Source organism: Natrix helvetica (assembly GCF_964273705.1).
Source record: "Natrix helvetica genome assembly, chromosome: 6".
NCBI lineage: Eukaryota > Metazoa > Chordata > Lepidosauria > Squamata > Natricidae > Natrix > Natrix helvetica.
Window position 1 is genome coordinate 40,930,532 of NC_138553.1, and position 12,278 is coordinate 40,942,809.

Below are 12,278 nucleotides of genomic sequence, written 5' to 3' on the forward strand. Positions count from 1 at the left end.
GAGATGGAGTGCACCCCCTGCACGGAGAGACCAAGGGCGGGGAACCAATCTAGACCCAATAGAGCGGGGAGGGGCTTTTCCACCACTAGGATTGACAGGCACCCCGAAAACCCCCCGTATTCCACCCTGACTGTATGGCAGCCCAGGGTTGGGATAAGTGACCCCTGATAGTCCCTTAAGGCCACGGGGCTAGCAGACAGCTGGCGTTTAAGGACGCCGGGGCATAGTTTTTGAAAGTCTGCCCAGGCAATCAAGGAGCGGGACGAGCCGGAGTCCACCTCCATCACGCAAGGCGCGCCCTCAATGAGGACTGACGCCTTGATTCTGCCCGCACCTGCGGAGGCCTGGTAGATCGCCTCAGCAGGGGCAGCTGCTGGGCCTGGCTCCACTGTGTAACAGTTGGCTTTCGAGCGCGGCTGGCGGCGGGGCTGCTGCTGCGGTCCGGCTGTCATCTGCTGGCCTGTGGCTCCCTGGGATGGTGATGGTGGTAACACAGCACGGCAAACTTGGGCCAGGTGCCCTTTTTTCGAACACCGGCGGCAGATGGATGCCCGGAACGGGCAGGCTGACCGGTCGTGGCTGCCACCACAGCCAAGGCAGGCTGTCACAGTCTGGCGCGGAGGTCGCGGATTGCGGCGTCTTTGCAGTTCTGCCAGGCGAGCCACGAGTTCCTCCTCTTCCTCAGCCGGGCTCGGAATGGGCACCAGCTGATCTATGAGGCAGGTCTGCGCTGTGGACGATTGAAACGGGTGGCGGTCCATCTCAGCAACAGACTGCTCCGACAACTCCGCCGCCCGTGCCTCAGCGACCGCCTCTGACAGGGTGATTTCTGGCCGAGCCAGGAGACGCCTCCTCAGCCGGCGGTCCCTGATGCCGCTCACGAATTGTTCCACCAGGTTGTCCTCCAAGTCTGGGAACTCGCAGGGTATGGCTGTGGTCCGCAAGGACTGGAGGAACTGGCTGACGTCTTCGTGCGGCTTCTGGACGCACTGACGGAAAGCGTATCGCCTGGTGATCTTCGATGGGGTCGGGGCGTAATGTCCCTTCAACTTGGCCATCAGCGTGTCCCAGTCGAGGTCGTGTACTGGCACTGGGGCTGCCAACGCCCGGGCGGCGTTGAACATCGGGGTTCCGCAGCTACTGAGGAAGAAGCTGCACTTCTCCTCCATCGGGATACCCCGTTTCCCGTTGGCTCGTAGGAAGCATTCGAATCGTTCCAAAAACCCCGTCCATCCTTCTCCGTCGGTGCCGAAGGGAGCGAACAGGGGAAGTGAAGACATAGCGGCTTGGAGTTGTGCGGCTCGGGGAGCTAAACTCAAGCGGCTGTGTAATAGAGGTCGGATTCCGTTAGGGTCGTCGCCTCAGCAGGATCCCACCTTCGTCGCCAGTGAAAAGGTGTGGGGAAAGATGAGGCTTGACACGGAAAGAACGTCCAACTCTATTTTATTCACTAACAGCAAAGCCAAGTAATACAGGAGAGAAGCGCGCGTTCTGTAGCCTGACAGCTATTTAAGGGGAAGCTGTCAGGCCGAAGAACCAATCAGCAGGCCAGATCAGCCCGCCTCAGCCATGCCGCGCCTGATTGGCTAAGGCGCAGCATGGCTGTTGCTGGCTGACAACAGGGGGAATTCCCCGGTCGTAGGTCGGGGAGGAAAGGATACAATACCCTGAAGCCTTTGGAATGCTTAAAACCACCCTCCGAGCAAACCGGAAGTGACTTCTGGTTTGCTCGGAGGGTCGTTTTAAGTGCTCCTAAGGCATCAGGGAAGCCTCTGGATGGTCCCTGAAGCCTCCAGAGGCCCTCTGGGAGGGCAAGAGAGGCACTTTTCGCCCTCCCCAGGCTCCTATAAAGCCTCTGGAGCCTGGGGAGGGCGAAAAATGGCTTTTAAAAAGGTGAACTCAGCTGGCCAGTGTGCACATGCGTGCTGGCCAGTTGACAGGGCAGTGCCTTGCGTGCCCTGATAAATGGCTCTGCATGCCACCTGTGGCACACGTGCCATAGGTTCGCCATCAGTGGTTTAATATTAACCATCAACTGTAAAAGAAAAGCAATCAAGAAATAGCCTTCAGACTAGTGTTAGGTAGATTAGCCATGAAGGCCTGGGAAAAGATGCTCAAATGTCATGATGTATTTATACCAAAAACATCATAATTACTCAAGCCATGGTACTTACTGTGACACTCTATGGGAATGAAAGTTGGACTTTAAAAAACCAGGATAGGAAGAGTATTAATGCTTTGAACTTTGATGTTAGGAAAAACTTCCTAGAATATCATGGATAGCCAAGAAAACAAACTGACAGATTATTGAACAAATCAATCCAGAGTTCTCACTCAAATGGCCAGGCTCAAATAATCCTACTTCAGATACATTATGCAAGAACCCAGCTCTCTGGAAAAGGCTCTAATGCTGGGAAAGGTAGAAGAAATGAAAAGAGTATCAGCAGCAGCAGCAACAGCAGCAGCAAAGTGGCTGGATTCAGATACAGTGGCAATGAGTTCACTATTCGGAAGACTGAAATTGCTAGGAGTTCAAAATACCTTGATAGCTCATAATCAATTATCCAAACAATCTAAGTCTCACATCTTCTATTCAGCTTCTTTTGTTCATTAGTATTCTCAACTTCCAAGCCTTTTTACAATTTTCCTGTATGGTTGCCTGCTAGCCTTGGTTAACCCTGTGCATTTTGAGGAGCCCCCAACTGAATCATACCAGAAGAAGAATCATACCAATAGACAACCATTAGAAGCCCACAAAGAACTTTTAGTTAAAATTCTAATAAGAGACAAACTGCATCTGATACCAGGAGTAAGCAAAATAATTGAATGGCGATAGCTACCACTGAACAACTACCATCACCCTGGAGTATTGGGGAATAGCCATGGTTTAATAACAGACAATGCATATCTTCCTTTTATCTTTTATAGGAATAGAAATTACCCCGACACATCTAGGGAAGATTAAAAAGAAGCCCACAGATAGGAAGTTTGCCCTCTTTCCCTGCTCTTCCATTTTTTTTCCAGATATCTTTAAAATGTCTAAATCAGGCCAACATTAAGTTGATGCAGTTTTTTCTAGAGCTGGGCAGCTATGAAGTCACCGATATGTAGCCATAAAAGTTGTGTGATCATTGGTAAATAAATTCTCCAAATTGGTTCAGGGAAAAAATATTCCCAAAGAATTTATCAACGTCAGTACTCCCCCACAGGAGTGAGAATAGAATCATTACTAAAAGAACCACAATGGAGAAAAATTGAAAAAAAAAGACACATACTTATAGGATACATTGTAACTAAATAGAAGAGCATCCGGTCATGAGAATTTCTCCAAATTTCTTCCTTCCATTGGAATAATTCCTATAGTATCCTTTTCATCACATTTTATTTACTAGGAAGAAATGTAGAACAATTTCTTTGTCTGATTCCATTTTTCTCTCACCCGTGTTATACACTGAGCAGGAACGATACCTGCAGAAATGGAGTATCCATCAAAGCTTTTAAAAGAATAAAAATAAATCCTGATTTGGAGCTAGCTACCAAGCTGCACATGCACACACAGAGACATATACATATAGATGATATAAATATAGATGATCTATATCATCTGTACTGTTAAATCTTGAGAAAATGGACATATACCCTATTTATATCTATATAGATTGGGTATATGTCCATTTTCTCAAGACTTAACAGTATCTACAGAACTAAAATAGACATACAATGAAGATAATATAATATCAATAAACAATTGTACCATAAATGTGCCATTTTGCTTTTTCATAATTAATAATCTTCATTTTTATTTTCAGTAGTTATACAAGAAAGAGAAACAAGATGAATATGTTATGATTTTAAATTATTGCTATTCATTAGAAGATTACTAACTCTTACCATAATGCAATGTGTTCTTTTTTTGGAAAAGCACAGTACCGTGCAAAACATTTGAAAGAGAAGCATCAGAGAGTGTGTTAGTTTGAATGAAGCAGCTTTCTTTAGAGCGTTAAAGCAGGCGCACATCTTGCATAACTACTTCAGAAGCTGCCCCCTGCTATTTCCAGTTTCAATTGGAATATTGTATGCATATACACATGCAAACGCTGCGGACATCTTTTGAAGCAACTGTGAGATCCTCGCAAAGACAGATGTTGCATTTAAACTACACACTTAACAAAGAATCTTTTGATATCATCTGATCTTAGAGCAGGCTAACCTGCAGTTCATTTCAGGAACTAGGCCCATTGCCCTGTATACTTCAATTACTATATTTTTGAATAGAGATATTTTACTTCTCTTGTATACAAATTTGGAAAAGTGTGTAAGAATTCTTCAAACTCATTACAGTAGCATTTATCAATGAGCTTATAATCAAGGAGATCCAAGGGTAAAGATTGTGCCAAAGTTTTAGCATTCATTTAATAACGACCAAGCCAACCTCTTTTAGTGCTAAATTTTGTGCTTGATTATGTTAGCTACGAACCTGAAATTAATAGGTGTTTCAATGTTGAATGAAAGTCTTTCTGTTGAGAAATAAATAACTATAGAGAAGGATTTATGATTACAGTCTTGAAGCCATTTGTTCCATAATGATATTGGTAATGACAAAGGGATTATCCTACTTGAGTGCCTTTAGGGTTATTTGTCCAGGGTGTTTTCAATCACTCTGACACTTCTTTCTAACTCTTAACTCCCCAGGTTTCTGCAGTAGAGCCTTAAATCCTTATTTACATTTCTTTTTCTATTCCTTTTTGTTCAAGCTATGAACATTTAACCTGTTATTTACTTCATGCTACAGTCCTGTGACTATGGGGGTTATGTATCAAGGGTCATAAGAGCCCTTAAATTTCCCATCCAAAGTTGGAAAACTAGTTCTGTGCTAGGTGTCCCTTCTGCACTGTTTTATTATTTTTGTTTGGTATCCAGTCTGATGGAAGGATAAAGATGCTCTGAGTGAAATTGTTGTGGAAAAATTATGAGACGATTGCACATGCTTATGATATGAAGAGTATTTTTGTGTAGGTTCTTGGCTTTCATTACATAGTCTTCATTCTAACTCCTGCATCCTCTTTGATCTCCCACAGTTTACCTGACTTCAAAGGAAAACCAAGACCTTGTGCCCATAGCCAATCTAATGAGATAGAGAAAAGTATACTGATAGAAAACCATGTCTTTCCATTTATTTCATACTGCATTTTGCAATGAGGTTACATTATTAAATGTTTCTGTTTTCACAAAATGGAACACTGGTTAATTTCAGGGCAGCAACTGATTTGTGTTTTCCAAACAAGAAAAAATTCTACATCTACAGAGTCTAGCCTTAAACAGAATAGCATTTTTCTTCTTCTGGAGGTTGGAAATGACATGACTTTTTCAAAGTATTCATTAAGTTTAATATAATTGTTTAAAATACAATTGTAATAAAATAATCCTTCAATTATTTGTCTATTTTTGAAAGACTTGACTTTTTATGAGCAATGCCAAAAACTCAGCTCAGTTATGATTTTTCACTCTAGATTATATTGACAAGATATTGGATAGTACATTTATTTCCTTATAAGTTGCCTTTGTTTCTGGTTATTGTTGGGTCCAATGAAACAAGAAATAATAAAATAGCTTCAAATCCCAGTAAGGGTATGGCTAGCTGATGAGAGCTAAATAGTTTGAAATAGATCTATACTAGTCTCACTTTATTTATTTATCAGTACAAATACAACACAAACATAGCAAAGGCAACATTAAAAATAAAAATATGGTTTTCTGCCTGGATGGTCTTCTGTAATGAGCCGAAGGACAGAAAGGGGGAGTAGTGAGCTCTCTCCCATATTTGGGCATACCAGGGGTTGTAACACAAATACATATACATACATACACACACACACACACACACACACACACACACACACACACACACATACATACACCCAGCACAAATGCAGTATCCAATCACTATTCAGGAGATCAGACTGCTTAGGCCCAGCAGAGTATTGATTTCAAATGGGGGTACTCTGCTGGGATGCAGTGAAATAGCTTCAGCTTACCTTAGCAGGGGGTTAGCAGCAAGATGGTGGCTTCACTGTCAGATCTCCATCACTGAGAAATATTAAGTGAGACATCTTCAAATAGATTTCATAATAGTAGAAATACTAATTTTGTACAATATATCCCTAGCAATTCCTTGATTAAAAAACCCTCTTCCCTGATGGCTAATAATGAAATGTGGCCTACAATAGCAAGATACAAACCTCTTTAATGTGTAGTGAGTTACATCACATGCGTCAGTGTTCCGAGTAACGCACTCACCAACAGCAGAACTCTGAGGCAAGTCAAAAAACATGTTTATTGGATACATCATGTCAACACAGCTGGTAAAAACTAACTCTAAAAGTTACCTAATTAAAAGAGTAAATGTTTCCCCTCCCAGATATCACTGGTCACATTGTTCAATGAAAATAGCTGGCAGGCTGCTTGGTCACTCATTTCCTCCTTCCACAGCTACCTGTTGAGATGATCTTGGTTACCACAGGAAAACTTTTTGTTTTGACTGTTGCCTGGTCTATCTACTTCCCCCCTTACTTCCCCCTCTCAAGGTTCATGGCAACTATCAGGCAGCAAATATGGCTTCAGCCAGGTTCGCTTCCGAGTTGACAACATGTAAATGCATATGGGTCAATATTTATATCATATTGTAGATTGAATTATTTTGACAACATTTCTGTATCCAGTAGACTCCTCTGCTTGCCATCACCAATTCATTAAAAAGAACCTTTATCCTATTATAAATTTTACATAAAAGCTGTAGCTACGTTTTCAGAAAAAAATATAGACTGGTTAAATTTGCACTTTAAAAGTTTAGATTATGAAAATCTGTTGGACAAAAGATGAAAGCAGTGCGATTTGCATTTTTACAAACAATTTTTGGACAATTTCTTAAGATTGCTCCTTATATTGCCTCCATATGTAAGATGATATTACAAACATAAAATATTAGAAAATGTTCTAGAGCTATTCTTTGAAGTCTAAGACTAGAATATTGCCATGCTGACAATAAAACGAATAGATTTTTTCTTAGCTGTAATTTTCCAACAATGAGGGATGCTGCTTTTTGCTCATTTCTTCCCTGGTCTGTTGTTAGTAAAACTTGACTTCTGATGAAAAAAAAAAAACTGACTTTAATTTAGGGTTGCTTGGTTCATATTGCAAAAATGTTTCTCCTTTTCCCTTTTCTTTTGAAAAATGCAAAGGGGTTTTTGCTTTTTTTTAAAAAAAATAACATTATTCCTTCCTCTTTATTTCATATCTTTTTAGTTTGCCTTCTTCATAATTCTTAACTCTACCAATTTCCCTTAACATGCATATTTTTTTAAAAAAATTATTCCATCCTTAGTTCATGTTATTACTCAGCTTAAAACTGATTTTATAATTCTTTGTCCTTCTCCCTACCTTATACAACTTACTGTAGATACTTCTTCCTGTGTAATATTTTTCATTTAGTTAAGATTCAGCCTTACTCTATGCCTTTCTTCAATCATTTAATCACTCTACACATACTCGGAAATACTCTATTTGCCAAAAACAATTTGTCTTTTTTTTCTTGCAACTAAAAAGAGCACTTGAAGATGTGCATCTTTTTTTTTCTACACCTCCTTTTCCCTCTCACTTTTATCATTTTACATTTTCTTCAATATAACACATTTTAGTGTGAAAGCTGGAGACAGAATTTTTAAAGATAATTATTATGGTTATGTAATGTTTTGAAAAGATGTTTTGCTTTGACAGTGCGCAAAGCATCCCTTTAAAGCAACACAACCTTCTGAGATCACTTCCGGTTCCTGCTGGCGACGGATGTGCTGTCCGCCGCTCGTCTCCTTGGTTGGCTCTGTAAGGAGCACAGGGGGCACTGGAGGGGTCCCCTGCCAAAGGGCGGCTCGCTGAAATCCCCCGGAATCAGCAGCAGCCAGCGGGGGTGTTTTCAGCCTCGCCTAGGAGCCGGGGAGCAGAGGGGGGTTTGGGACAGCTTCGGGCTGTCCACCCTTTCGCCGAATGGGCTCCGGGAGGAAGGAGGTTATCCAAGGAAGAGCAGCTGAATGCTGGTGGTGGGGGAGCCACCCTGATCTCCTTAATCGTCATTAAAGGATAAGCAGCAGACTACCTTAAGTTCATGTTCAACTTATTTGAAACTGAAGATTAGAGGGGGGTGTTTCTTCTCTTTACCCCTCCCTCGGATTAAGCGGCATTTGAACTATCTCTCTCTATATTGGAATGGAGAGAGAACAAAGGCTGACTCGTCACTTGAACTAACTATGTGAGAAAGATTGCTATCACAATTGCAAGACATGATTGCTGAGTTGTCTTTTAAAAAAACCTTATGGAAACCTCCGTTCTCCCTGTGAAAGGAGGAGCTAAGATGGTTCCCTTCCATCTTTGTTTTTGCACTTACAAATGAAGTCTGCCTTTTGAAACTGCCTTAAAAAAAAAACCTCTGGTATTGTTTTATTACCATCTCTGAGGGAGACCGGGACCTCTCCTGTTACGTGGTCTACCTGAACTTTGATTATTTGACTTTCCCCTTTCTGCTGTGCCTCGGTGTCTTGGAACAGTGAAGGAGAATTAACTCTTCACTTTCGGATTTGCCTGCCTCCTTCGACCGGCACAGCTGCGCAATCCGCCAACGCCATTTTCTTTGTAAAAGATTTATATACATCTCTGAACTTAGACAAATGAGGCCTAAGAAACCACCAATGGGCAAGTCATTTTCAGCTCCTCTGTCTGCCACCTCCAGTCCAAGCATGCAGTAAACAAAAATTACCTCATTGTTACAACAAGAAGGGTCTGGGGAGAGCACGAAAGAGCTACCTGTTACCCAAATGTTTCAAGAAATTATGGGGTCAAAATGAGTTGAAAAAAGAAGTGACAGATCTTAAAGATGAACTCAGAGGTGTTCAACATCATATTTCAGAAAACAAACAGAGAATTATGGTGTTGGAGGAGGGGACGGCTGAGCTAGGGGAGGAGGTTAAAGCAGTCCGGAAGGGAAATGTAGAATTGGAAAACTTCATGGCAAAAATAGAATTTGAAAGAGCGTCCTTTTTTCTCAGATTCCAGAAACTACCAGAGACAGAAAATGAAGATCTTAAGGATATTATGAGTACAATCTTAGCAGAATATATTAAGAGAGACAAAGAACAGTTGTGATGGGATATGGACCTGGTTTATAGGATTAATTCAGCATATGCTAGAAGTCATAATGTTACAAGGGAGGTACATGTTAAATTTCTCAGGAGGACCACAAGGGATGAGGTGCTTGGGGCCCAAAGGGAGGGACCACTAAAATATAAAGATGAAGAAATCACCATTCTTAAGCAGATTCCAAAAGAGATAAGAGAAAGATGGAGGAAGTATTCCTCCTTATCAAAGAAATTATACAATAAAGGAGTTTGGTTTAGATGGTTATTGCCAGAGGGAATGTTGATCTTTTGGGAGGGAAATAGGATTAGAATTAATACAGTGCAGGAGGCTGAAGCCTTCATTAAAAACACTTTTATCTCCTAGAGGACGAACACAGGGAAGGTAGTGAAAAGGGTAGCAGGTACAAGATATAAAGGAGGGGGGGTGTGGCTCCACCTGGGGACAGGGAGGAAGGAGCAATATCAAAAAGGCTCAGGTCACAAAAATAAAAGTATTTGAAATATTTGTAATTGTTGATATACTAGAAAGTGACAAAGGAAAAATGACTGAACACATGGTTGATACAATGTAGAATAAGATTCTGTTTTTTGCTTATCTTTTATATCTTGTTTTTAATATTGTAAAAATTGTGAGATTTGGAGGGATTTCTACCATTAGCGTGGGAGCTGCCAAAATTTTCTATGCACCCCTTTACCTTTTCCCATAAATGTTTAAAAACCAATAAAATTCTTTTTTAAAAAAGCAACACAACCTTCTGATTTTAAGAGCAAAACAAAATTGCCGCACTCCTTTGCTTTACATTGATACAAATCTCCATGTGGCAGGTTCAGTTACAGTGCAAATGCTGCTCATTCTTAGAGACTCTTTCAAACTTCTCCACTGAGATGCTAGGAGTATTACAAAAGAGACTTTTGAGTAAGATAAAGTGTCCTCTTAACAAGAATCACACTGGTCTTTATCTTAATAATAATTGTTTCTCTTGTCTTGGGCACTTCTGATAACCTCGGTGCAGCCACCCTATGGGGATTTAATTTCTGTAATAAGCAGGAAGCTTATACAGTCTGAAAACCAAAAAACTATTGCTGTTGAGTTAATTCCTTATTAGCATCAGCACCTCTTTTATTTTTGTTCTGCTTCGGGATTTGATATTTAGGAATAGTTCTTCTACTCTTTCTTCAATTTAGCAGTTCTTCTTTGCTTATTGGATCCAGAAACATTTGACTGGAGGCATGGCTATGAGCATCTCTTTTAAAGAACTACAAAGTAAACATACAATCCTCTAAACAAATTCAAACAAAAGTTTGATTAGGAAATAGGATATACAATCTTTTTCATGGTACATGCATTTGAATCCACATAAACGAATAGCCATAAATTTTAAATAGCAGTTTCATTTTAACATTAATGGCTAGTTTGAAATTTTATTGTCTGCTAGAAGTTAGTTTAGTCTGAGTGGTATTGAAATGCATAGGAAAAACACTGAAATTATCTACATAGCTACATTAATTAAAAAGCCTTGTTTATAGAGATGATTGAATTGTAGCTAGGTGGGTTTGATCTTAAAACACAATCAGATTGAATGAAAACATACTTTGCAATTTGTTAAATCTATTAAAACAATTTAAAAAAATCCCTGATGGTTGATAAGATCTATTGACCAAATATGAATTAAATATGACATTGAAAAATTTACATGAATAATTGTTCTTAAGGTTAACATTAACATTACCCTTTGTTTTGCTTTTTTCTCAAACTAAGAAAAAAATATTTCAGAGCCTTTTTACATCTAGTCTTTCCAGAAAAATATAATCTACAGGCTTCTATTATGTATTTTATCTACTCTATGCATGTTCAGATAGAGATAAAACTAATAGTATATAGCTGAAGGATCCTGAAGAAAGATTTCACTCAAATTCTGCAAGTATCTATATAGACGTGAGCATTAAGAAAAGTCTTGGGTGTATTCTAATTTACATTAAATCATTCTTGCTACATCTGTTTGAAGCAGATTTCTAAAAAAATATATATATTAATGATCAGAAATTAAGAGTTCATTTCCCAATAGTCAATTATTCTTTCAAAAGTGTGCAAGATTTCACAGACAACTCAGTATTATAAAGAATGAATTGAGAATGAATGGCTAGCCAAGCACTCTCCATGTATCATGGACTTAACAAGGACATGAAGAAAGACTAGCTGATAATGGTCTAAAAGGAACTCACAGTTGCTCTCAAATCAAGAAAAGCTTTCCTTATGTCAGTTAACATGATCAAAATTCATAACTATATTTGGAACAACTGCCTCCTGAGATGGCTTTTAGAAAGTTTGCTTAATGGCATATTACCTCTAAAGATGTAACAGCTTTGCCCTACTAAGTTCACAAATGGAAAAGAAAAATTGTGACTATTTCCTCTTTGACTTTGCAAACTATTATGAATGGTACTTATATACAGGGCAAAAATAAATGAATAAAAAGAAAATATGTTTTCATTTGTTAGTAAAATAACTTAACCAGATGGTAGTTACATAATATGTAATTTTGCACATTGTGAGGCTATTCACTTATAGCAAAGTTCGGTGTATATTTAATGTTTGGTGAAGTGTGGTTTAATATGATATTATAATGGCTAATTTGGTACCAAAAGTTACTTCATGTATTATGTTTTGAAAGACTTTTCTAAACATTATTCAAATTAAAGATTAACAATTTTATAAACCAGCATGAGAACAACAGAAACAGACATTGCACTTTTATGATTGCAAAGCAGTTGAATCCCCAGTGTTGGAAGGACACATACTCTCCATTTATTATACAACTGTTTATACAACTCATTTTTTGCCCTACATTTTGGACATCTTGACTTTGGATTGCATACACTGGTTATTTCTCATTTCTTTTCCATCATTAAATAAACTTACTTCAGTCTGGGGAAACTAGCTGTGACTAATTTAATTGTATAAGAAGGCATGCATATTTAAAACTAACTTTCTTTTCTACGTAAGAGATGTATGCCTTATGTTTTGTTCTTTTTTTTTTTGCATGTGCAGTAAAAATAATTTTAAAAAGTAATTGGCACAAATGAATAGCCATGCTA